Here is a 27,392-nt window from a genome sequence, read left to right on the forward strand (position 1 = left end):
TTAATCCCCTATCAATTTAAACTAGTGTTTTGAAAAGTTAATTACTTTGAAACTGAGAAGTGAACCCCCTTAAACTGCCCACTCATTGACATATACATAGTGTACCACACATATCCTTTTATTCATACAAAAAAGTAGAAGAAATGCAGAAATAGAAGAAGAAAAGTAAGAATGCATTTATCGTTATTTCCTGGTTTTGAGCGGGATTTGTGTTGCTCGGTCCTTTTCATTTTTTGTGATTTGTAGACTGTTGTTTTTGTCGCTCGACCTTTTTTTTGTTGCCATAACGTTGTTAGTTAAATTTTTGTTTAAAGCTTGTGAGTAAATTGACTTATTGTGCTGTCAAAAATTTAGATGAGAGTTTCAGATATGATAATATCTATTTTCACACATGTGTGTGCGTTTAAAACAAACATACATAAACTAAAAGTGATGATTGCTTTATTTGATAATATCAATTTCCCTTTCATACTGTGATGTTTGAAAATGTTAGATAGCCAAATAAGGTTGAATTCGTTAAATGATTGGTCCCTCTTTATACTTCCTTTCACATCGACTATAAATTGTCTTTATTTTCGGTGCTGGTAGTACTGTTTAATATCTTCCTCGCTTATTCTTCCTGGCTGCCTCTTTGCCCCTGCACCTCCGATTTTCCTGGCAATTGGTACGTTTTGTACAAGTAATGGCTGACCATCTCTCCTTTTACAACGGGATTGACAAGCTAGATTTCGTCGAGTACAATGGTCGTCACAATAATAGAATTTAGCATATGTTGGTTGCCATTGACAGCGAAAAGCACAGTGATCTGCCATTCGGTCACATTCGTGACACTCTATTTTATCGTATGTGGCATAGCTTTCAGGAATCAGTAATAATCCTGCAATCAGCAAACCAAGGAGCTTCACACAAAACTAAAATAAAAACAAAAAAATCATTAAAATTATTATTTAATAAATAGGTCTTAATGATACATGTAAGTAGCGGTATATCGTATTTTTTACAAGCATTATTATTGTAACACATTAAGAGATAATAAGGAAAAGACCATTTAACTTTGAGGTGGATTATAGCATCTTCCTAAAATATAATTCTGATTCCAAATTTGATAAAAAAAAATATTGTGGTCAAGTAGATGGCCAAAAAAACCAACTGAAAATCCAGATTTCCCCCATACCTTAAGGCACTGCGTTGAGTTAAAAACAAATGATATCGTCGTAAACTTAAAAGCTTTGCGCGAAAATATTTGACACAGACAAAAGACGCATCCCTTTTGAATTAAATGGTTGCTCCCTAAAAAAAACAAAAAAAGATAATGATTTTCAAAAATTGCAGAATAAAGGACAACCTAAACAAACAATCGAGATAATAAGAAAAAAACTACGAATAGAGTACAAGGGGGTGCTAAAAAAGGAGTATAGAAAATAATGGTCAAATTGATTACTTATTACAGAAATAGGATTTTTTAAAGAGGTGAGGAAAAAAGGATTGAAGCTTCCTCCTTCAAGACCATCAGATTACCCCCCCCCCCCAAATAAAAACAAAACTAAAAAAACTTTAAAAAAAACTACATGAATGAAAATGTTTTCTCGTGGTACAATATGTTCAATGGCCCTCTAAACTATGTTATATTTATGAAGTGTTCCATGGCAGTTATCCGAGCTCGGAACAGAATAGCTACGTAAACTTGCACTATGTTAAATCCTACTGAACGAATGACTATATATTTCTATTTATTAATAAGCGACTTTTGTTTCTTCAACTTGTTCGAGTTTGAATTATCTTTCGTTGATTGTTTAATGAATGTTTATTTGATTTTGTATGAGTTCCAAATGACGCAATGAAAATAACTAAAGGTCATCGTATTTCCTTAAACAATGAGTAAAACCTAAACCATATAGAAAGCTATAAAAGTCTCTGTCATAACAAAAAATTAAGATCATACTAATTAAAACGAAAAAAACAATTACCTGCTTTATGTTATACGTACTTTTTTTATATGTTTATTATATTAATACACCAACGATGATTTTGAACAATGTTATGTGCCTGTCCCAAGTCAGAAGCCTGTAATTCAGTTGTTGACGTTTGTTCATGTGTCAAGTATTTGTTTTTCGTTCATTCTTGTATATAATTAGTTATCAAAAGTACCAGGATTATAATTTTATACGCCAGACGCGCGTTTCGTCTATATATAAATAAGGCCGTTAGTTTTCTCGTTTGAGTTGTTTTCATTTTAATTTCGGGGCCTTTTATAGCTGACTATGCGGTATGGGCTTTGCTCATTGTTGAAGGTTATATGGTGACTTATAGTTGTTAATTTCTATGTCATGTTGGTCTCTGGTGGACAGTTGTCTCATCGGCAATAATACCACCTCTTCTTTTTTATATGGTTGGATTTGCAAGGTGCTATACATGTATGCTTTTAAGTTCAGAAAATACTGTGTTACATTTATAAGACATAAAAATATTATGTGATATACTAGTACTAGTATGTTTAAACCCTGTGTTTCAGTTGACTTACACACTGCAAACCCAAACGTTATGAACGGAACAAAATACCGATCTCTAAGGTAAATTAAAAATGAGAAAATCCTAAATACTGACATAACCAAACGTTCTAAAGAACGGAACGAGTGAAGAACGACTGCCATATTCCTGACTTTGTACAGGCATGAAAAAGCTATAATTGTTAGGGTGAAATCATTCGGAAATCCTCTGTAGAATCTGCTACTGGTACGGAATAGTCTGAGTTTTGACGAATAAGGATGAAATGTCCCAATTATTATGCGATTCTGACTCCCAGCTTATGAATCATTTTGCCGTGTTCGAAGTGCAACGTGGAGAAGCAATCATACTATTTGAAACATCTTAAGTTTGAACAAACGACCTTTTGAACTCAAGGAGAATACGTAAACAAGAGTTTTTAATCGCCTGGTAAAAATTGGCTATGATAAGGTTTTCGACGATTAATTTCAGTGATTAAGTAATTGATTATCGAGTCTAGACTGTGTCTATCGGGGCTCCATTCCTCTTGACAGTGGCGTAATTTAGAGATCGGTGACGGATTCAGATATTTGTCGAAGGGGACAAAACCATAAAATAAATGAGCCAGTCCATGCAGAAAGATACAAAAATTCCTTGTGATAAACTTTACAGAACACGTTATTAAAGTTTGTTATATTATTTTAGAATAACGATTTTATCCGAAAAAAAATACATTAATGTAAACAATCATAAAATTGTCAATTCTATCCCGATTTTGTCAATTGAAAAAGAAAAAGACGCAGAAATATCTGATTTTTGGGGTATTTGAGCAAGTGTAAAATTGTTTGTTCCCCGGACTAATGCTAACCTAACCGCATAAACGTTTATATCATTTCCCAAAATTACAAATATGAATTCAAACAATTCAAACAAGAAAACTATCGGCCTGATTGATGTACAACACTTATAGAAAAATATATACAAAAACGACAACCACTGGTCACTGGGGATTCAAACCATATGTCCCAATCGAAAAATAATTTCGTCAAACAAACGGGAGTTCTTATCTACAGAACAAAACCTGGATCCGCCAATGTACAGTCTCCTGGCTAGTATACCTGTAGGATAGTCAAAGATAATGGCGTTAAACAAACATTTTCTTTATTTATGTTTTTATTCCATTCAGATCTTCAATTTATCGATTGATTAATAAAAAAAACGAGGCAAATATTTTAGTTAATCTACCAGTAATTAAATGTCAGTACGAATTTTCTGATAAGATTGTAAGACTATATATTGCTATTTGGCTGTGAAATTTGGAGATTTAGTTTTATTAATGCAGTAGAAAGTTAAACTTGAAAAAAATCAACCCTAGCTTTATGGTTTATGGAGAGCTAGGCGCTTATCCTATGTCAGTATATGTGGAACACCGTATGGTATATTTTTTGGTCTAACATTGTAAACAGTTCTGATAGTAAACTATATAGATATATTTATAAACTCAACGTAGATGGTGGATTTACTTAGCTATAGAAAGTGGAAGATTTTATGGTATAGCAAGAAATAATAGAATATGTACTTTTTGTAAAAATGATATAGAAGATGAGTTTCATTTCATCCTCAAATGTCCACGTTTTCAAGGTTTTAGAACAATTCAATATTAAGCCATTTTATTGGAAAAAAACGTCGATGTACAAATTTATTTAACTGATGAGTACTAATAATGTAAAAGAATTGTGTAATTTAGGTAAATTTACATTTAGATCTTTTGAGCTTAGATCCGAAATGTTAAAATAATGTTTGTTTATTCTACAACACCTTCTGCTGTCACATAGTCTGTGTTTATGTATGTATTATATGTATTATTGCTGTTGATATAATTGTATACCTATAGTTTATATAGACTTTGGTAATAAAGATATATACTTTCGATTGGTTGATTTGTATAAAAAATATCTTGAAAAAATATGGATTTTAAAATATTTGGTTAAATCAGAGTAACTATAGTTTTAATCCAAACTATTAAACAGATTGTTTTATCATTTTCAGCAGACTTGGAAATCAGAAATGGAATATTCTCCAAAAGTATTATGTTTAAAACTGTTTAAAGAAAACTTTGAATTTGAAGAATATTTAGAAGTATTACGTTATAAAGATAAGATAACGTTATGAAGGTTTAGAACTGAAAATCATCGGTTACCTATAGAAACCGGTAGATGGCGTAGAATTATGAGACAGGAAAGGTACTTTGTACTTTGTAACTATCAAGAGATTGGTTGATATATTTCACTATATTCTAAACTGCACAGCTCTAACAGAAAGTAGAAGACCTTTTCTTAAACCTAACTATGTAAGCAGAGTAAATGTTTCGAAATTTGGCACTTTATTTATTTAAAAAAATATTGTGTTTTGAAAATTTTGTGTAAATTAATTTGAATCATATATAAATAAAAGTATGTTCTCAAGTCTGATCACCAATCGCTCATTCTTGATGCTCGTTTCAAGTTGTGCAAATTGTCATACGCAAAATCTGTATGTTAATATTATATGTAAAAGTATCTTTCTTTTTACCGTTAACTTGGTTTTATAAGAAATAAAGAATCTAAATTAAATAATACAATTAATTTTATTTAGTTTTTTGGATTAAATTACCTTAAATTAAAGGATGTGAAAAGGTATATAATTGTAACTTTTTCAAAGTTCAAGTTGATCAATTATTGATTTAAGTGAATAAATCAAATTTATTTTCTCGAGGAATAAATCAAATCAGGAACATATATATTGTAAGGTATACTGTTCCCAAATTGAATAGTATACAAATCATAGTAATAATTATTCATCAGCGAAAAGGATAGTATTTGTATTGTGTTTGAAGAATCGTAAAAGTGTTTTATTTTCTAAATTCTATTTATTCACTCGGACATCGTAGAGTTTAAAATAAATTTTTTTACCATATCGGACTTCATATTGTGTATTGAATTGAATCACGAACGCGGACCTCGATGAGAACACCTGGATTGAAAGTGTTCAAATGTTCCGACCAATGAAATTCATTTTACTATGTAACGCGAACCTCAACGAAAGCACCTAGATGAAATATTGTGTATTGAATTGAAAAATGAACGCGGACCTCGATGAGAACACCAGGATTGAAAGTTTGCAAAAGTTCCGACCAATGACATTCATTTTGATATGTAACGCGAACTTCAACGAAAGCACCTAGATGAAATATTTTATTTGTACGACAATTAGTTTTTTTTAGACATTACCCCTTAAATATAGTTAATAAAAAATATATCAAAGCAACAGTGCATGATTGTTTCTTTTCCATTCTTGTTTATTTTAATAATGTTGATGTTGATTTTAATTTTGTAGGTAGACTTATATTATATGCCCTGAACGTAAATATACGTTGTTTTTTTTTTTAATTCATTAGACGTAAGAGAATGTCGACTTAGAGCAAGTCAAGGTCGTAAAACTTAAATCAACCAACCCATCGTTATCGCAGACTAAAATTGATCTCAAATAAACAGAATATATGTTCATTTATAGCAAGACTTGTTGTAAGTCACGGTGCATGACAGCACAATAATCCCTTTACAGATCGGAACCACAATTCACAATTTTCGTAGTGTTGCTTTTCCACAATTAACGCCCGTTTCGCGTCAGTGACCGATATTACAATTTGACACAGTTTTAAAAGTTTATTGAGCTGTTCCTTCATTTACAATGTTGTGTGCAAGACTCAACAAATGTCAACATTATGTTCATTAATTTTATTATTTAACACATCATTGTTTTTATTACAAGCTATTTCATATATCAATATGCAGCTAGGGAATATTTGTTGTTGACCGAAACTATAAGATACATAGATCTAAACTATTTGAAAAATAAATAATTTTTGTAAGTCACTTTAATTTCCGTGTCTATATTTAATTAACGAGTACACTATAGTAAGACAGAAAATGAGAAAAGGAAATATACAGGAATACCTAAAGTTTCGTAAGACATTGCAATGGACCATACGTTACTTACATGTCACAAGTTATCATAGCACTCAGCGAGTTTTGAAACGAATATGTGAGATAAAGATCTACTGCATTTGGGCAAATCAAAAATATGTTAAACATCTAACTATTTTATTTTTAACAGATTCATAAGTTTTGATTTTTTTAAACCGTGCATCAATATTTTATAATTTTTTTATTTACATTCCTTATATGTTACGTGTATTGATCATTCATTTGTTTAAATTGTGAAGTATATTACTTTAATAAGAATACACGCATTTATATATATAATTTTAAGTCGATAAAGTTTGAAACAAATAAACGAAAGATACATGGATGTTGTTTTGCTTGAGTGATTTACCTGTTAAAAGCTCGGGTCGCAACACGGTTTAAAACGAATTGATACCAGTTTGAAATAGTTTAACGGGGGCGTGGCCTATTTGTTTGACGTAACTTACCACCAACTTGATTTAAATTGAACGACTGCAAGCGAAGCTATTTGACTGGCATTAAAATGATTTGATATGCATTGAAATAAATTAAAAATGATTTTTAATTTTTGTCAATCTTTATCAAATGACGATTAATTTCATTTAAACAGCGTTAACACGTTTTTGTCCGATCAAGTTAAATTCGGGTTACTAGTGTACTGACCAGAAACTTAAAACTTTACGACACTATAGAGACAAAAAGTCAATAATTTAAACAATTCTACAGTTAAAAGAAAGTAAGACAACATGCAAACATGAGGGAAAATACAAAAAATATATTATCTTGTGTTTTAGAAATTGAAGTTAAGTTATTTAAGTTAACTTAAGTTAAGTTATTTAATATTATTTAAATCAACCGTCCACGAACGGGATTCGAACAATTGCCCCGGGTCAATTCCATTGTTATATCAGCATCTGAAGCGAGAGCCTTATCTCCACTGCTACCGGAGTTAACTTTATCAGATGGCAGATCAAGAAATTTAAACTGCACTTTAAAAATGATTGAAATATATGAAATAATTCCTTAAAAATCTTAATAAAACCAAAATAAAAGGGGGGGGGGGGTCTCAGCACTTGAAGGTGCGTATAAATTTTGTAGCTCACAGCTTTAGGATTTTTGGAAAAGTAAATGTGTTTTATAAATCACAAGTCTGCTACAAATAATTATGCACAATTTTTTATAATTTCGTAAACATTTCGTGTTTGTACCTTTTCGCACGGACTGGCTCAAATCCAAATTTTTGCCCTTTACGCTCTATCTGAATTCGCTGAGATCGATCGTAAAGGGAAACATAATCAAACAAATCTCAAGTTTCTCACAATAGATTTGAATTTAAGAATAACCTTTGCGAGGTTTTTTTCCCCCGCATCGATCCACTCGTCGATATCTCTAATTTCGGTGAAATAAATGTACACCCCTTTCAAAATCCTGGATTTTTTCCCAAAATTTTAGGGTACAAATTCGTTTGTGTAAATTTCCGGACTTATTTTTTGTAATAATATTTTAAAGTCATTTTTCCCCCTATTATCATAATCCTGCTATCACTGTCAGTGTGCAGACGTATTTTTCTTCTTTAATATAAATCATATTTGTTTCATTTTAATTTGTATGATATTATGTGAGTCCGAGTTATCCTTCTTCGGTTAGGTGAACATGGTAAATATTATTAAAAGAATTACCACGTTGTAGCCTTGGAAAAGCACAAAAAGTGTGTTAAGGTGGTATGGGAGTCTAAAATAAAAATGATAGAATTTGTTCATACTTTGCCCAAACCAGAGACATATAATATTATATGTCTCTGCCAAAACGTAGTATCTATTGATATATGTTAAAAAATATAATAAAAATGATAGGTCACCGAGCATTTTCTCACGCTACAGGACGTGACAAAATGACAGATTTTGTATAGATTATACAGGAAAAAACACCATTTTGTGATTAGAAACTAAACAAAATGATAGAATTGTTCAATACTTAAGGAAAAGATAGCTTTCAGACAATGCTTAAGAATATCTAAAGAAAAGATATGGTCACCGTACGTTTTTTCCGGCTAAAATACAAAATAGGAAAATTTCATGTAGAAATAAATTGGTTCTTTTGAATGAATTTCACATTAAATATCTGCATTCCAGCATCAGATTTTGCTAACTTGATAGAAAAAATGGACCTTTGGTTCTCTGTTTTTTACAATCCAAGATGGAGGAAGACACCCATACCACCTTAAATTTATATTTATTTTCCTTCACACAAACAATAATTATTTTTTTTTTATTGAAACCTAAGATTTTAACTTAAGTAACATTTGATTGGCTTAAACAATCATTATGTGCTGAAATATAGACTGTGTAAATTAGGTTCTCAAGTTTATATCAACAAAAATCATAATAAATTATTAATAACGGATGATTTTGATTTCAAAACAATGTATGAAAACTGTATTGTATTCTATTAATGTTTTAGGTTGTTTAGTGTCTTTTTCTCTTGGCTGTCTGGTAGCTACATGTATATATGGTATTGAAATTTCATTAAACGCTTCTCCCGCCCCCGAAATCGCTAAAAGCAGTGGTTATAGGTTTGTTGAAATTGACAGAAGTTTGTTTTGTTATCTTTCGTTTAATACAATGAAAAAACTAAATTATTTTTATGATCGTCTGGAAAAAAAACTTTCATTATTGTGTGTCAATAAAATACATATGTATATGTTTGCTGAGAAAACAAGAACATTTTGTGTTTGTCAATAAAAAATATTAAGATGTGTACGCAGACGATAAAAATGACCAAAGATCAAATATATGTGACAAGAAAATAAATATTATTTTCTTTATTAAGAAAATAAATATTATTATTATTTTGTAGAGAAAATAAATATTTTTAATATTTGTTGATAAATAAATGATTTTATGTTTATCAAGAAGATAAATAAATTAGTATTGTAACAACTAGTCTATGTTTGTGGGGCAGAAAATTGTTCTCATATATATTTGTGACGTACAGTCAATATTATATTTTATAGATAAATAAATAGGTAAATGGAAAAGTATGGCATACGTCAGCCGCAGTGCGTTGGAACCACCTGTTATCAAAACACATATTGTTATTTGCGTCAAATATAATAAAGTAACCGATTGCGCCATTTGAAAAGAAATGACTTTCCTCTAACTTATATTTAAGGTAAGAAGTGGCACTTAGAACAACATCAAAGGGGCGACTAGGGAATTTTAGTATGGTCAATTTTGGTCTTCTGACTAGTAATTACCGGCGGTTAAACCCTTTTCAAAGTAGGGCGTCCATTTGGTTGTGCGGGATGTATAAGTACACAGGCACGTCCTGTCAGAATAGGAACGTTAACGATGATGCTTTGTGTAGAGACAGTGACACACACTTTCTAAAACAAGCCCTATAAAAAATGAGTTGACAATTCCGTTCATTACCAGTTACAAGCCCAATCATCTCTCGACTTTATTTATTGTATATATTGTAAAATAAATTCCGTTCTGAATATGAGTGAACTATTTGCCACTGGATGTAAAGCAAACATCAACCAGCAGTGGCAGATACAGGCGGGGTCCGGGGTTGGATCCCCCCTTATTTAGACCGATCAATGCATTTGAATGGGAGCATATAGTTGGACCCCCTTTACTCTAGGTTAGGACCCCCCTTTTTTAAATGGATGGATCCGCTCCTGAACCAGTCAAGTATAAGCGAAACAAAATGTGCTGATTGTGTCCTGCCCCAATACAATACAATACAGCGAATCATTTAACAAAAAATTCTGACGAGAAAATTCTCGTAAGTCATGAATATATATCAGTTTATTTAAGATAGACTTTTGACTTGTCGTGTGATTTTTTTATTTAAGAGTATCTGAACTCTTATAACAGCAATTGAAATGCCTATTGCTTATTGAAATAGTAGCTAAGAGTTTAAAGATTTCTTAGATCGGATTTTTCTCTTAATCAATGTATTTTTCTCGCGAACTTTTCAAAACTGACAAAAACTGAAATTATAGAAACAAAACAAGCTGACAACCCCTCCCCCTTTTTAAAAAGGTCTTTTAAAAAGTGGTTCTGTATTTCACATATGTCGCTTAGCACCAAACAAATGATACTTGATACCAAGTTAATAAATGCTACAGAATGCATGAATAATATCAATCAATCCGAAGCGAAAATTGCAAATGAATATGTCCAATGGTTCGCAGCTTATGATGCTTACTACCTCTTATTATGATATGATCGAAGTGCTAATAACCGAAATGTATGTTACTAAAAATATCAAAATATTGCATGAATCAGAATCCCTTCTTCCCTGTGATTTTTTATAGAATAACTCTTTTAAATTGACAAAGTTAAGACTGCAATTAACCAATTTACAACCCCTGCATTCCCTTTCAACAGAAACATTGCTCTGTAACGAGTGTTGTTTTTTTTTCCCACGAAAAACAAACTTAGAAGGAAGAATTTTTAGTACATCACAATGACAGTTTTACCCGCAAATATAACCATTACTTTAATATTTACATACCATGGTGTCAATGTATTTCCACAGCGTTTACACGTGAAAGATGTAAAATTAGGTCAATGTTCTTGTGAAATTCACACAAAGAAATGTGTTCTAGATAGAGCTGATAAAATAAGTGTCTGGTTTTTTAAGAGGTAATGAAGGATGAAATGATATAATGAGGTGGTTCCTGATATGTTTTAAGAGAGACAGACAAAATCACAAGTCTTTTTTTATATTTTGAAGTAATCCCATGCATTAGATTGTGTAAATCATTTCTTCTATTATTTTACGTTAACATTATATTTTCTCATGGAAGCTGTATGTCACAAAATATTTAAAAATCATAACATCAAAAAGTGATATCGAAATAACATTCCAATATATCAGAATAAAAAATTAGGAGAATATACTTACTAAGGAGCTACATGTATGCAGTGGGACATCTCATAAGGCACGGACTATTCGGCATCCGTTAGAGAGCATGGAATTATTTCAAAAACATAATTATAAATCTGAATATTTCATTTGAAATTGTTTGTAAAAAAAATTGAGTCAGGAAGAAAATCAGTCAAATTTGATACCTTTTCTTGAAAATTACGGGAATTTAACTTTGAGTTTTTGAAAATTGCGCCCTTGTAGATAAAATTGAGAATGGAAATGGGGAATGTGTCTAAGAGACAACGACCATAGAACAGACAACAGCGTATTATTGTAAAAAAAAAAATCCAATAAACATGAAACTGTTTTTTAATGTCGAAAGAAAAACCTCAACAAAAGTACCATTTAAATGATTGAATGATTTTTAAATTTTTATTCATTGATTCATATTAATTTCTCCTTTGTAAGCTCTTTAGAAAAATATGTTGTCTGCGTTTTATATATGCATTATTTATAACTTAGTATTTAATTTTATAAAAATGTTATAATATCGAATTAAGTAACACGAAAGAATCGTTTGAAAGCTTGAACTGTTGAAATATATAGTAAAATATCGTTTATATTTGTTTTTCCTTGACTGGGAGCTTTAGTTTCGTTGTGGGCGTATTTTCGGTTTTAAACCAAACTTCCAACCATTTTAGAGTGAGAGATGTTTCTAAAATTCAAATTTTAGTTTTATGTAGAGTTTTCAATCACAGTTAAAATCTGTTGTATGACATCATTTCCTACAAATATCAGTTGAGGACATTGTTTACTTAGCTAATCACAACTTTATTTTTTGTTTTTTTTAAATATTTCCCGAATTTATTTCGCGCGTAAAATCTTATTCCCCATGTAGAGACAGTACAACACCTACTACTGCACGTAAACTGGACAGAGGGTACTTAGATCACTGTGGCATTTTGTAGAAAAAAATCAACCCCTAGCCAACATTCATTTACCCTCTTTTATCATGTGACAGTTTCAATCTCCCGGCCTTCATCCAAGTCAATGAATTATTAGAATATTTATATAAGTTAGCATTGTTCTGAAAATCTATAATAAAATACTTGCTACTGGCATTTAACAAGTAACAATCAATTGTTCAGTCTGATGCCCCCCTTTTCCATTCGTATGAGAGATCAATAGTGAAACGATTATCATACGATCTCCGGACTAAACTTCAATGGATGAACAATTTTATCAATCATTTTGTTTAATTTGTAATCTCCTGCCTTTTTATTTTTTAGTTTATTTGATCCTGCATTTTTTTTTAGTATATCCTGATTGTTTTTCCTTAATATCGTCTTCCTGACGTTTTTTGCAAGTGTCTCATCCTGCCATTGTTTTAACTCAAAACTCTGTCCTTTATTTTTTTTTCACAATTCAACACCCCCCCCCCCCCCCCTCTCCCTTTCCTCGAAAATTTCAAATGGTATCACTCTTATTTTCGCATTATTAGGTATACACCCTTTGCTCAATATCCATATTCTGTATACCCCATTTACATCCTTCTATACGGACTAGCTGTTAATATATGTGTCATTTGGTCTCTTGTGAAGAGTTGTCTCATATTCACACCACATCTTCTTTTTTTATATTTATGTACGGCTGATAAATAAAGCAACAACAATCACCCAATTAGTCTTTTAGTACAGCGTGTACATAATTATATTATCCTTTTATTTCCTTTTTCCTCAAAAATCAATTATTTTTAACCACAATTAATGTCCTACATGTAATATAGATTGAAAATAGTTTGCCATACACACACGTCTAAATGTTTCCAGGTCTATAAATATTTTATGAAATTTTAATTGAATAGCGCTTATAATGTTTATTAAATGAATCAATCAATCAATGTAATGGTCTGGTAAATTGAATGTCCATAAACACGATCGTTATTGACTCAAACACGCGAATGTGACTTGAGACCAGATATCAACATTTTTGAAACGGCCGTTATATTGGCTCGAACATGCAAAGGTGGCCAGATAGATCTCAACATATCAATTTTGGTACGAAATGATAAATATACAGACATCTTATCGAAAGACGAAAATTAAAGAGCAATTAAAACTTTACCTTGATAAAATTGTAGCACATTGATAAAATTGACATTTAAGGGTGCCGGACCAATTCTAGCGGCTAGCTTTTGTAGACACCTTCATTTATATGGGAAGAGACAATGCGTGTTTAAGGTGACAACCATTTAAATTCAAATAAGGATTCTGGATTTTTGACGCTATTAATTTTTTTTTCTTTTCTTAAAATTTTACACTATAAAGTATCGGAAATCTAGATTCTGAATATTTTTTTTGTTATCTATTTGACCAAAATATTTTTTCCATCAAATTACGGATCATTTTTGTTTTGTTAAGGAAAAAAAACATAAACTTCCTTGAAGTAAAATGGTTTCTTTAAGTCGAATTGCAAACGGCTTCTTTTATACATGTATACACAATTTATTATATTTGACTTAAATGTCTTTAGAAAACGTATTTGAATGAAATAAAAAATGTATTAAATTTTGACAAAAAGTCCAAGGGATCGCAAATTATGATGATGTGTTTCTAAATTACCAAGATGCAAGGGACATAATTTAAAAACAGACAGTTTGATTCAAAATTGCATGTTTATTTATATACTGTTCCTAGAATTGATAATCATTTCTTCCACTCACGACAATAAGATTACTTTACATTACACTAATGCATTAATGCTTAAAACTTTGGTCCGTTTAATCTGACGTTGTATAACTAAGTACTTATCTAGCCATCATTGAGGCCCCTCATGGGGGGGGGGGGGGGTCCTAGTAATCACATAATCACCATTTGTTTGCCAATATAATCACATAATCATTAAATATTTGCTTATCTTTAGTAATCAAATAATCATAAACTAAAATACAGTCCTAGGTAATCAAATAATCATGACATATTTGGCTTAATAATCAAATAATCATAAAAAAAACGGCCAAGTAATCACATAATCAAAAACCCCATGAGGGCCCTCATCATTGTGTTGTACGTGCTGGCATCGATCTCTGTCATTGTTACATATAACTATAAGTTATTTTTACATGCACGGACGGATTAATAATTCAACCTGTTTTCATCAAACAAATATTGTATAGTAAATTTGTTACTCACAAAGGAACTAAAGTATATAATAATTCGATGAAAATTGTAAAAAGTAAATTTAAATTTAGAATCAATGCATGATTTAAAGTAGTTAATTTATCGATATATAATAGTACATGGGGTCTAGACGCGGGGCTCTATATTCTTTAATTTCATTTTCTCTTGTCTACATGCATTATTCTTGTTAGCAATTCGGCTAAGTGTGACGCTTTTAGTATGAGGAGGGTCCATATTCCAACCATGTTAACATGTTCTTTTTCTGATTTATGCATATAAAAGAGGGGCAAAACATGGCTTTGAACTAGCTGTCAGATAACTGCGAGAACTCTCAGATCTGTCCATTGTGTCTTTTTGTGTCGGAATGTTTCTGGCCACGTCTACTTGGTTTTTTTTGTCCATCTGATGAGTTAAGCCTTTTTCAACTGATTTTTATACATGTAGTTCGTTCTTATGTTGTACTGTTATTCCTCTGTCCCAGGTTTGGGGGAGGGTTGGGATCCCGCTTACATGTTTAATCCCGCCACATTATTTATGTATGTGCCTTTCCCAAGTCAGGAGCCTGTAATTCAGTTGTTTTCGTTTGTTTATGTGTTACATATTTGTTTTTCGTTCATTTTTTTACATAAATAAGGCCGTTAGTTTTCTCGTTTGAACTGTTTTACATTGACTTATCGGGGCCTTTTATAGCTGACTTTGCGGTATGGGCTTTCCTCAATGTTGAAGGTCGTACGATGATCTATAGTTGTTAATGTTTGTGTCATTTTGGTCTTTTTTGGATAGTTGTCTCATTGGCAATCATAAAACATCTTCTTTTTTATAAACTCATAAATCGTAAATAAACTGACAACGCCATGGCTAAAAATGAAAAAAAAAATAAAAATAAATAAAAGTACACAAGAAACAACATAGAAAACTAAAGACTGAGCAACACGAACCCAATCAAAACACTGGGTGATCTCAGGTGCTCCAGAAGGGTAAGTAGATCCTGCTCCACAAGTGGATGTTGAACATCAATCACTAATCCAGCCTCAAAAATATTCTACTGATTAACATATGAGACTTAACCAAAATTAAGTGATCATACCTCTGCGTGTCCGATTTTCTTCCACGAGAGTTAATGTAGCCAGCGCAGATCAGCGGAATATAACGACTGAATTAATCAGAGTAAGATAACCTTAAAACTAAATTACTGCAAGTAGATGATTTGATAAAATTTATTACTGTGAACTCATTTATTTTCGGGGGTACAAATTCTCGTTGATTGAGAAATGAGTCAATTCCGTTGTTTTACTTTAATCAGCTTATTTGTAAATCGTTGACCATTTAAATTCGTGATTTCCTTGTACCTCCGGAATACGCGAAAAGTGGTAGCCAACGAATAATGACAAATCCACAGTATTTTTAAACATTGCAATTGTCAATCATTGATAAATTTTACAGCAGAGTTCCTATATCTGATGAGATGAACTTTGTTGAATTTCAAACACCATATTGACAACAAAATGATTTGACTATTTCAGCATCAAACTAAATTCCATTTCGCTTTGATCACACAGTGAAAGTTTGTTAAACAGTCAAAAACTGTTTCAATTTGTTCAAACCAATTAAACATATATGATCATATATACATAAACGGTAAATAATTAAACGAAATTTAATTAAGAACCCATTTCAAAAATGTATTATAACAGGTTTCTGTGATCAGATCGATTTCTAGAACAATACCGTTAAATTAAAAATGATTGCTACACTGTTTTAAAATAACAAGCTTTTTGAAAGAATGTTATAAATTAATCAAATTGAGAATGGAAAAGGGGAATGTGTCAAAGAGACAACAACCCGACCAATGAAAAAACAACAACAGAAGGTCACCAATAGGTCTTCAATGTAGCGAGAAATTCCCACACCGGAGGCGTCCTTCAGCTATCCCCTAAACAAATATATACTAGTTCAGTGATAATGAACGCCATAATATACAAATGAAGAAACTATTAAAAAAGAAAAGAACAGATGAATGGTCCGTGTGCCTGTTTGGCGTGAAACAATTTTCACTAGATTTTTCATTCATTTAACCTTGTCCACTATCTCTTTAAAAAAAACAATGAAAGAAACCCAAGTATTTTTTAAGATTTTGAAAAATGGCTTTTTAAAATATATGGAATAAAAATATGAACAGAAAAAAGGGAATAATGGGCACAAAATTTAGAGACACGTTGATGAATAAAACCAGAGGATTCCGAAAATCTGAAAATGTATAAAAACTTAGTAGCAAACCTCCTTAATACAATACACATACATGCAACGTATTCAAAAGATGTTAAAATGTGAAATTAACTCATTTTATAGGCAAAGAATAATTATTTTCCCACTGAAGGAGACAACTCTATTTGTATCAAATTCTGGTCTCTACCTCATCACACCGTTCGGGATAAAAGAGGGGCGAAAGATACCAAAGGGACAGTTAAACTCAAAGATCGAAAATCAACGGACAATGCCTTGCCTAAAAAATGAAAAGACAAACAGACTAATAACAGTACACAAGACACAACATAAAAAAATAAAGACAAAGCAACACGAACCCCACCAAAAACTGGGTTTGACCTTAAGTTAGGAGCTCCGGAAGGGTAAGCAGATCCTGCACCCACATGTGGCACCCGTCGTGTTGCTCATGTTATTACAAACTCGGCATATAGTCTAATTTGGTGGGTTATATTTGTGGGGAAGTGGAATGCAGTTACGACATAAAGAACATATCCAATATTATTTGTGAAACGGTTATTCCATAACGTTCAAGCAATCCGTTATGGCGTCTGTCAAATTTTTTCGACGGGATGATTTCAACTTCACCATTTTGAACTCTAGGTTTAATAACTTCCTCGTGAGCAGCAACCCTCTATCGAGAAAATCATGATAGGATATACAAGCTCGGGAATATTGTATCAATTGGGAGATATATACTCCATATGCAGGCGCTGCTGGAAACTTGCTACACATAAACGGGATGTTCACAATTGGGAAGATGAAATGATTTCTTTTGTCATAAAGTTTTGTTTTCAACTGAGCCTCGTTGTCAATGTATAGATACGAGACAGACTTAACTGTTGTATCCTTTATCTTTAGTTCGATGGAATAGATGCATTCAACATAGTCACCAAATACTAGTATTGAAATATTAAGTGAGAGAACATCATCTATATAGCGGAAAGTAAATTTAAAGTTAAAGGATATGACTTACTTCTTATCTTTCTTCCTAAGAAGTTTCTGTATAAAGTCAGCCTCATAATAACAAAGAAACAAGTCGGCAAGAAGAGGGCTACAATTGGTTCCCGTTTGCGACACGTCCACCAAACGTAACAAATATTTTGTCAATCAAGAAAGGAAAGACCTAGATAATGTCATGATCAGTCTCAGAGAATTTTTTGTTTGAATCAAAGTGATTCAAACAATGTAGGATGTATCCCTCCCCAGACAAGATACTTTTATCGACGTTCGATAATTTAGGTTTTCGTTGATACGATATTTTCTAAAACTTGTGTTGCTTTTAAATATTGTTTTTATCTTCTATAACAAACAAAAAAACAAACACAATCAATATGAAGTCAGTTCATGATAATGGCTTCATTTTACTGACCTTTTTTACAGGTTTCTTTTCATTTGTTGATTTTTTTATAAAACTATCCAAAAAAAAGAAGAATATTAATACGCATGAATCATAAGTAACACGACAAAAAAATTGTGGAATTTAAAGTTTTCAACCATTTGCATGGAACAAACCAGATCTCTCATCGGGTTATATTTTTAAAACATTTCGTTCTACTACTGTTCGAAGTATCTGTCGTTGATATTCTCTTTTTGTATATTGTTTGCATAATATGTTTGTATAATACAGTGTACCTTTTCGGACTTAATACGCTTAGAATTTAAGATAATTAGAAATGCGCATAGATTACAAAATTTATCTGATAGTCAGTAGAAATGCATTTTGAACAAACAGTATGTTAGCCCATGGAAATATTCAAATTAAGATATCATTCGACTGCTGTCAGATGTTCCCGAGTGGATTTTGTGTAAATTATCGTTTTGCATATTGTTTGCATAACTTGTTTTTACGATACCAGTAGGACTCTTTGTAAATCAGCGAAATGCATATTTTATTTCTTTTCATCAATTTATCAACTATTCAAGCAAGTGGTTGATTCCTTTGGTAAAATCGATCATATTTAATGAAAAGTATTTGTTTTTACATTTTAACATATTGGCACTAGTATTCACAGTTTTCCATTATCAATTTAGAAGAATGTGAGGATACAGCATGTGGTATTAGATATCTGATAAAGTATTAAGCATTACAGGTACAATTTTGATTGCAAATTTAACCTTTGACATGAAGCTATAAAGGGGATGACCATTACACTTTCTTGTGGTGATGGAAGGATTTGAAAAATATGTATCCAGGAACCAAAAAAAAAGCAACTAAGCATGATACAGGAGGAAAAAGGAATGTTCTGCAACGCCTCAAATTACAACAGTTAAGCAGGGAAAATAAGCATGTGAAGAAAAATCCGCAATCCGTCTCCAACCACCAGAACATCCAATAAACATCCAATAAATTGAGGTTTGGCGCTGTAAAACCAGGTTAGGTCCACTATTTTAGGCATTTGGAAGTGTGCCAAGTCGGGAATATGGCAGTTCTTGTCCATTCTTTTTTGGTGTTTTTTTGTCATTTGATTTTGCCATGTAGTTATGGACTTTCCAATTTGGTTTTCCTTTTTGAGTTCAGCATTTTTGTGATTTTACGTTTTGTTTAAGAGTGATTTGGTAGATAAACTCATCATAGATATCAGGACTAGATTTAGTATATACGCAAGACGCACGTTTCGTCTACAAAAGACTAATCAGTGACGCTCGAATCCAAAAAGAATTAAAAAGACCAAATAAAGTACGAAGAGCATTGATTAGACAACTGTCAGCACAATTGTCACAGAAAGGAATTTGAATGTGCTGGCTATTGGCGACTGGTTTTTAATCAAGTGATTTTATTTAAGTCTGAGTTGAGCAATTCGGAATCCATCCCTGAAATGATCACACACATACAGGATAAAACAGGATAGGTCGGACTGTGATTTCTTTATCAACGTATATACTCTTACCATATTTTGTAAATATAAATTACCAAGACGGTTGACAACATTTAATATTAGGCGCCAAATCTGACTTATAGTTCGTTTCTGTGTTAGCTACATTTTAATGTTGTGTTTCTGTTATGTCGCAATTCTCTTCTTATATATGGTCTTTAACCCGGATTTGGTTTTTTTTTCTCAATCGATTAATCCATTTCGAAAAGCGGTGTATGCTACTATTGCCTTTATTTGCTTTGAATGGGGATTCGATACGTTTTGACAAAACGCGCGTCTGGCGTATATACTAAATTTATCGGTAATTCGTATATTTTCCGTTTGATTTTACTGCCTAATATTTTCGAATATCAACGTACTGGCTGTATCACTAAAAATATTAGGCAATACATTATGTGACGTCATAATTACCGATAAACAGAATAATAGGTAGTTTCGTTTTTGATACTGACTATATCATATTGAATATCTCAACTCGCCCTAACGGGATTGTTAAGATATTCCACATGATATAGTCTCAAAAACGAAACTACCTATTATTCTATATTTAGTCCTGGTATCTATGATGAGTTTATTTGAACATTGGTATAATTACTCATCAACAGATGGAATAATTTTCTGATTTAATCTTACACCATTATGAGGCTATATTTAGTGATTTCATAATCTAGCCTAATAATTCCAAGTTTGTCTTTGTTGCATTCATCCTTTTTATTGACCACTTTTGGTACAATACCCCCATTGTTTTCCTTTATTGGTCTTTGTAGCATTTGCAAACTTATCTGTGTTTTAAATAAAGAAATACTTGGCATGAGTATAGTTTTATTCTGTGCAGTACTACACACAAAATTTCGCAACACATTTTTTAAAGAATAAGAGAATAACAATCACTGGATGTTTACCAATCAAATGTTCACCCCTTTTGTTCCTGTGTAAAAGCTTTAGTAACCATGTAACCTCAATTTTCTAAATATTCTATGGAAACACCAAATAAAAAAACATGTGATTTGAAACACTCAAGATGTTTATGACTCAGAAAATGATTTACTGCAATGAAACAAATGACTCATTTCCTACAACTGTCAAATTCAGGGCGCATTTTTGTCGACCATTTTCGTATGCAAATGGTTGGGACGTATAATGATTGGTGGAATTACACCTGTGAAAGGTTACTGAGAGAATATCTAAAATGTAAAAAACTTTATCTACACTATTTTAATCCGCAATATATTTCTATAATATTAAGATTGCAGATTTTGGCAGTATCAAAGTACAAATTTTCAAATGCATGTAAAAAATAAAAGTTGATCGTCATTTAATTTTGACAAATGCTACAAATTTACATGACAGAAATAAGCTTTGTAAAACAAATAGCAACGTAACTCTATCATTCGAACTAGACAATTCATAAAGACATGTTATTCATCTTCAATTTGAAGATTTTCATAACGATGTATTGTTTGATCTGTCCGTGTCGTTCGAATTTGTTTTTAATCAATTTTAATTTTCCCCATTTTTCCCTTTTTTTCAAGTTTTTATTTTAATATAACCATTGAAGATCATACTGCCGATTTTACATAGAAGATTTGTCATGTATCAGCAAAATGTTTTGGCAGTTAAAACAGAAAAAAGTCAAAATAGTAAAGGGATTCATATTGCGATACAAAAGCACTGATGGGGTATTACATTTGCAGCAGATGAATATACGTCATTAACATTTAATTCTAAATTAATAAACAAAAATCGTCTTCTAAAAGTAAAACTGCATCTTGAAAATTTAAAATAATGACACCATTTCGGTTTATCAAAACAATTTTTTTCTTTTCTATGTAAATAAGATGTAGTCATTAAAATATGTCCCCCTCCAATTTTCATTAATTAAAGTGTCTGCATCTTCCTTAAAACATATTGACAACAAAATGATTTAAAAATATCAGCTTCAAATAAATTTCATTCCACTTTGATCAGATAGCATAAGTTCGTTGAACATTTAAAACCCGTTTCAATTTGTTTAAACCTATTAAACATACATATATACACACCGAATATTTCATAGAGCTTTAATTAAGAATCTTGTTCAAAAATATTTTTTTACAGGTTTGTCTGATCAGATCAATTTTTAGAACAATTCCGTGAAATTAAATACAGTAGACAAAACTAATTTAATGGATGTTAACAATTGAATATAACATATTTTATTGACAACCTATCATCATTTTCCCACAGGGGGTTATAACTGTACCAGACCCTACATATTCACGCCACTATTGAAAGGTTTTTTTTCTGTTTATACGATATTATCTGAAAATAATAAAGATTTAAAAATTGTCAAGGACGGTTTTTCCTTTGAAACAAAAGCACTTATGATGTCAGTTCTGATTCAAGCATCGTGTTTCTCATTTTTACAACAAATATACCTGCTCCAATCGGTAATATACGTTATAACATGTCATAATTTCGATGTCAGAAGTACCAGCAAGGTTTAATTTTTTAAATCATCTTTTTGATACTGTTTGCATAATTCGTTTTTACAATACCAGTAGGACTTTTTTTATATGCAGCGAAATGCATATTTTATTTTATTTCATTTCATTTCTTTATTAACATTTCAAGCAAATAATTTGATTATTTGGCTGAAATCGATCATATTTAATGAAAATACCAATTTTATACTTCATGTTTTAATTTAATAGCATTTAATTTTTCCATTATTTGAATTGAGACAATAAATGTTGAAGATATGCTATGCGGTATAGACGCATCTGACAGGTACAATTCTGACTGCACCTGACACATTTGACATGAAGCCTTAAGGGATCTACCATAAAATTTTCTGGGGATGATTGGAGGATTTTGACAATATATATCCTTGTACTAAAATAATAACCTCACATAAGACAGGGCCGGTGAAAAGGAATAATCTGAAACACCAAAAAACAAGAAACAATCGTGTGTACTAGCTATGGTTAAGCGGGAAACAATTAGCATGCAAAGCAAAAAATGAAAATGCATATATAATATACTTGGCGATCCGCAAAAAATCATCCTACCTCCAAAAACATGAATATGCATGTCCCGTAAATTGGTTACGGGTGAAGTGGTAGACAATTGTCAGGATAATTGTCAATGAAAGGACTTCGAATATGCTTGCAATAGGCTGGTTTAAAGCAGTTATCTGGTCTTTTTTTGTAATTTGCTTGTATTTAGCAATTGACTGTTATTGCAATTTGTTGGTCTTTAGCAATTGGCTTGTCATTACCAATTGTCTGGTCTTTAGCTGCTACCTGTTCTTTGGTTTAAGAAAATACAATAAAGTACAACGATTCATATTGACATACAAAAGGAGCCATTGGGTATCAATCTGATTAGACATCATTAGAATTGCATTCCAAAACCATGAAAACAAATAATCATCTGTAAGTGTTATTAAATTTGGATAATTCCAGAATATGCCACAATTCCGGTTTTAGAAAAACTAATTGCTCTTTTTGAATAAAGGCAACAGTAGTAAACCGCTGTTCGAAATTCATCAATAGATTGAGAGAGAGAAAAAAACAAATCCGACTACAAACTAAAACTGAGGAAACCAATTCAAAAAAAGAGAACAACGACACAATAGAAACACGTACAACACTAAAATACAACACACACAGAAATCAACTATAATATAACAATAGCCATTTTTATGACCTGGTACAGGACATTTTAATAAAAAAAAAATGGTGGATTGAACCTGGTTTTGTATCTAGCGACCCCCCCCTTTTAATGGCAACATGCTAAAACAAGAGAAAACATGAACATGAAAAAATTGTTATTTATAACTATAAGAATCAGATGTAGTTGATAATGGTGTATCGTATATTCCGTCTGTTATTTCAGACTTAACCTCGACCTTTACTTGCAGAAATTTTTGACTAGTTTGGTTACTTATTAATTTATGTATTCTCATTTTCAACCATCTGTTTTGTGAATCTATGTATAATCATTGTAGAACATAATTTCCATTGCGATTTACATTTAAGTATTATCATTTATTAGATTTAAGTAGTAAAACCAGACAAATAAAAGTACAGTGGACAATTCATATTGCCACACAAGCTGTGATAAATAAACTCATCATAGATACCAGGACTAAATTTTGTATATACGCCAGACGCGCGTTTCGTCTACAAAAGACTCATCAGTGACGCTCGAATCCAAAAAAATAAAAAGGCCAATTGGTACGAAGTTGAAGAGCATTGATGACTAAAATTCCTAAAAGTTTTGCCAAATCCAGATAAGGTAATTTATGCCTGAGGTAGAAAAGCCTTAGTATTTCAAAAATTCTAAAGGATCCATATGATGACTAAATTTTCAAAACAAAAATCAATAAACACAAATCATCTTCTGAAAGTATTACCGCTCTGGAGAATTGAGATAATGCAACTTTTTTTGCTTTCTCAAAACGTACTGCTGTTTTTAAAACAAGAGAAAGATAAAACATGTTTTTTTTTCTTCATTGTTATTCTGATTTTTTAGTTTCAAATCGTTATTTCTCCTTCAATGTTGAATACTGTAAACCAACTTAATTTCACAAGCGATTTATTTTCGCGACTTTCGCGAATAGAAAAATGACGCAAATTTAAATCGTCGCGAAAATGCATACCTTGGATCGTACCTTATTTAAATACCTCTAGTAAATTAGAAAATCGCGAAATTTAATAGCCGCGAAATGGACTAGATAGGGCTAAACGCGAAATAAAGTATCCGCGAAAAAAAGTTGGTTTACAGTAATTGTATGTTGTCTGCATATCCTTCAAAAAGCTGGCATAGAGTTTACATTGACAAAGCAATTATTTGAAAATTATCAGCATCAAACTAAATTGCATTCGACTTTGATCATATGGCGTTACTTTATGAAACATTTAAACCCCAGTTTCATTTTGTTCAAACCAATTAAACATTCAAATGTATACATATACAACGAATAATTCATAGAACTTTAATAAGATTATATTTCAAAAATGTGTTTTACAGGTTTGCCTGATCAGATCAATTTATAGAACAATACCGTGAAATTGAATACCGTAGACTAAACTAGTTCAATAGATGCTACCATCTAATGTTAACGTATTTCATTGACAATTTGTAATTATTTTCCCACACGGGAAGACAACTGTATTAGAATTATTGACCCTATCTGTTTTACCGATATGATTTATACTTTTTATGCCCCACCTACGATAGTAGAGGGGCATTATGTTTTCTGGTCTGTTCATCTGTTCGTCCTTCTGTCCGTCCGTCCGTCTGTTCGTCCGTCTGTCCCGCTTCAGGTTATAGTTTTTAGTCAAGGTAGTTTTTGATGAAGTTGAAGTCCAATCAACTTGAAACTTATAACACATGTTCCCTATGATATAATATTTCTAATTTTAATGCCTAATTATATTTTTTATCCAATTTCACGGTCCATTGAACATGGGAAATGATAGTGCCAGTGGGGCATCCGTGTACTTTGGACACATTCTTGTTTTCTATATATATCTACGATGATTCTGAAAATATTATCATTTTTAAATATTTTGATGGTGCAATTGCATAATAATTGTTAAAATTCAAACCAGCTAATTTCTCGTTCTTGAAAATTTTGACTGCCAAACACTATAATGTATACGACACATTGTTAGCACATTACAAAGCTCGTCTAACTATCGACAGACATGCACTAGTTTTAAGGATGGCTGGATGCTTTTGTGTAAGAAGGTGAGTTGCAGATTGTCTTTTCTATAAATATATCACTCTGCATAGCACTTTTTTGACATTAATAAGTTTGATACCATTATCGATGTGTAAGAAATAGAGTTTGTATCATGAACAATAATCAAACGCAGAATCATTATGTATTGTACAAGCCGGAATTCAGAGCGTTCAGACGTTTGACGTATGTTTTGTGTTGTTTTCTTATTACTATTTGTTTTATAGCTTTTTTCTAAAATAAGTTAATTTACGTTTTCCCAGGCTAAATTGGTAACTTTACATCAGTAAATCGCTCAAGAGAGACAAGAGGTACCAAATGAAATATTCGAAATAAAAAATCTACCAGCTAGCAACGTTGTTGCTAATAGACGGGGTGGGGGGTTGTGGCGGGGGACGACGAAAAAAAAACCAATACACTACAAAACATAACATATAAATCTAAACACAAAGCAACACGAAACCTTAAAAATAATGAATGATCTCAGGTGCTCCGGAATATTAAGAATATTCTGTTCCATATGCTTTTTAGACATAGTCTGGTACATATTATTATTTAATATGTCAGTAAAGATATATAAAAACTTGAATGTAACGTACGAATAAAAGCGAAGTACAAGGGATATACGATAATTAGTTAAGGCAAATCGAGCTTTCGATTAGCAGTAATGCATTAGGTATATAATATAAATAATTAATTCATATATAAATTATAGAAATGCGCGCGGCACGTGCAATAATTGGAAATGAAAAATTGTAATAAATATAAATGCACGTGTGATATACAATATTTAAAATGCATATGGAACAAAGTTTACAGATTATAAGAAATGCAAATTGGATTTTTGATAATCAGACATACGCATGGACTATAGGATGATCAGTATAAATGCGCATTGACCCACAAATGTTCCCCGTTGGAAATTTACGTTTAAAATTATCATGCCATTGCTATCAGAAGTGCATGCAGAGTTGAATTCTTTTAATGTTTTTGTTTGCATATTATATGCATAATTTGTTTTACGATACGAGTAGGACTTGGTTTGAAGCAGCGAAATGCATATTTTATTTCATTTCATTAATTTATCAATATGTCAAACAAGTGGTTCGAATCCTTTGATCAAATCGATCATATTTAATGGAAAACAAATTTTAAATTTTTACATAACTATTCAAGTTTTCTATTATAAGTATTGAGACAAAAGATGTTGAAAATACGGAATGTGAAATCAAGTCCAAAAGGTTATTGTGACGTGGCGGGTATATGTATTTACTACAGATGAAGCATTGTTAGCGCTATAGAACCAGGTTTAATTCACCATTTTCTACATTTGAAAATGCATGTACCAAGTCAGGAATATGACAGTTCTTGTCCATTCGTTTTTGATACGTTTTGTTATTTGATTTTGCCATGTGATTATGGTCTATTCGAATTGATTTTCCTCTAAGTTCCGTATTTTTGTGATTTTACTTTTTTTGGCACGAAACCTTTAGAAGGGTGAACAATGAAGAGGTAACATCTAAACTGAATTCGAATCATTTTTTGTATAAGGAAGAAATTTTGAATCTTTAGATGTTCTCTCATAAACAGATTAGTAATAACAAGAACATTAAAATAGTATTTCCTTTCAATGAATAGGTTATCAATGTATGTAATAGCACACTATTTTCGCAGATGAAAGCAGATTAAACCTATCCAAAATGCTAATAAATTTTAAATCAAGTGTATGAAATTTGACTTTGCATGAAAGGTCGAGGGGTCAGGTTTTTTTACTTTGGTATATAACTACTCAATATTTAAAGCTAAAATAGTTATCCAGAGTTAATCTGACACCATGAGAGCCTGAAGGGATTGTATAACTACAAGGTCCTAATCGTCTTATCCATTCCATCACACTAATGTATTGGATGATCCGTCAATTATTTAAGATTACTTGAACTTTAGTTTTTTTTCCGCAATACGTGTCGTTCTGTGT

General features: G+C 31.5%; 1 long non-coding RNA gene across 1 annotated transcript; it reads right to left on the bottom strand.

The window, feature by feature from the left end:
* Window positions 1-424: 424 nt before the first annotated feature.
* On the bottom strand, window positions 425-11,123 carry LOC134694719 (uncharacterized). Its single transcript, XR_010102593.1, has 2 exons — window positions 11,013-11,123; window positions 425-911 (listed from the first exon to the last, which is right to left on the bottom strand). It is a non-coding gene; the product is annotated as an uncharacterized LOC134694719 (long non-coding RNA).
* Window positions 11,124-27,392: the final 16,269 nt, after the last annotated feature.

The sequence above is a fragment of the Mytilus trossulus genome, chromosome 13 (assembly GCF_036588685.1).
Source record: "Mytilus trossulus isolate FHL-02 chromosome 13, PNRI_Mtr1.1.1.hap1, whole genome shotgun sequence".
Taxonomy (NCBI): Eukaryota; Metazoa; Mollusca; class Bivalvia; order Mytilida; family Mytilidae; genus Mytilus; species Mytilus trossulus.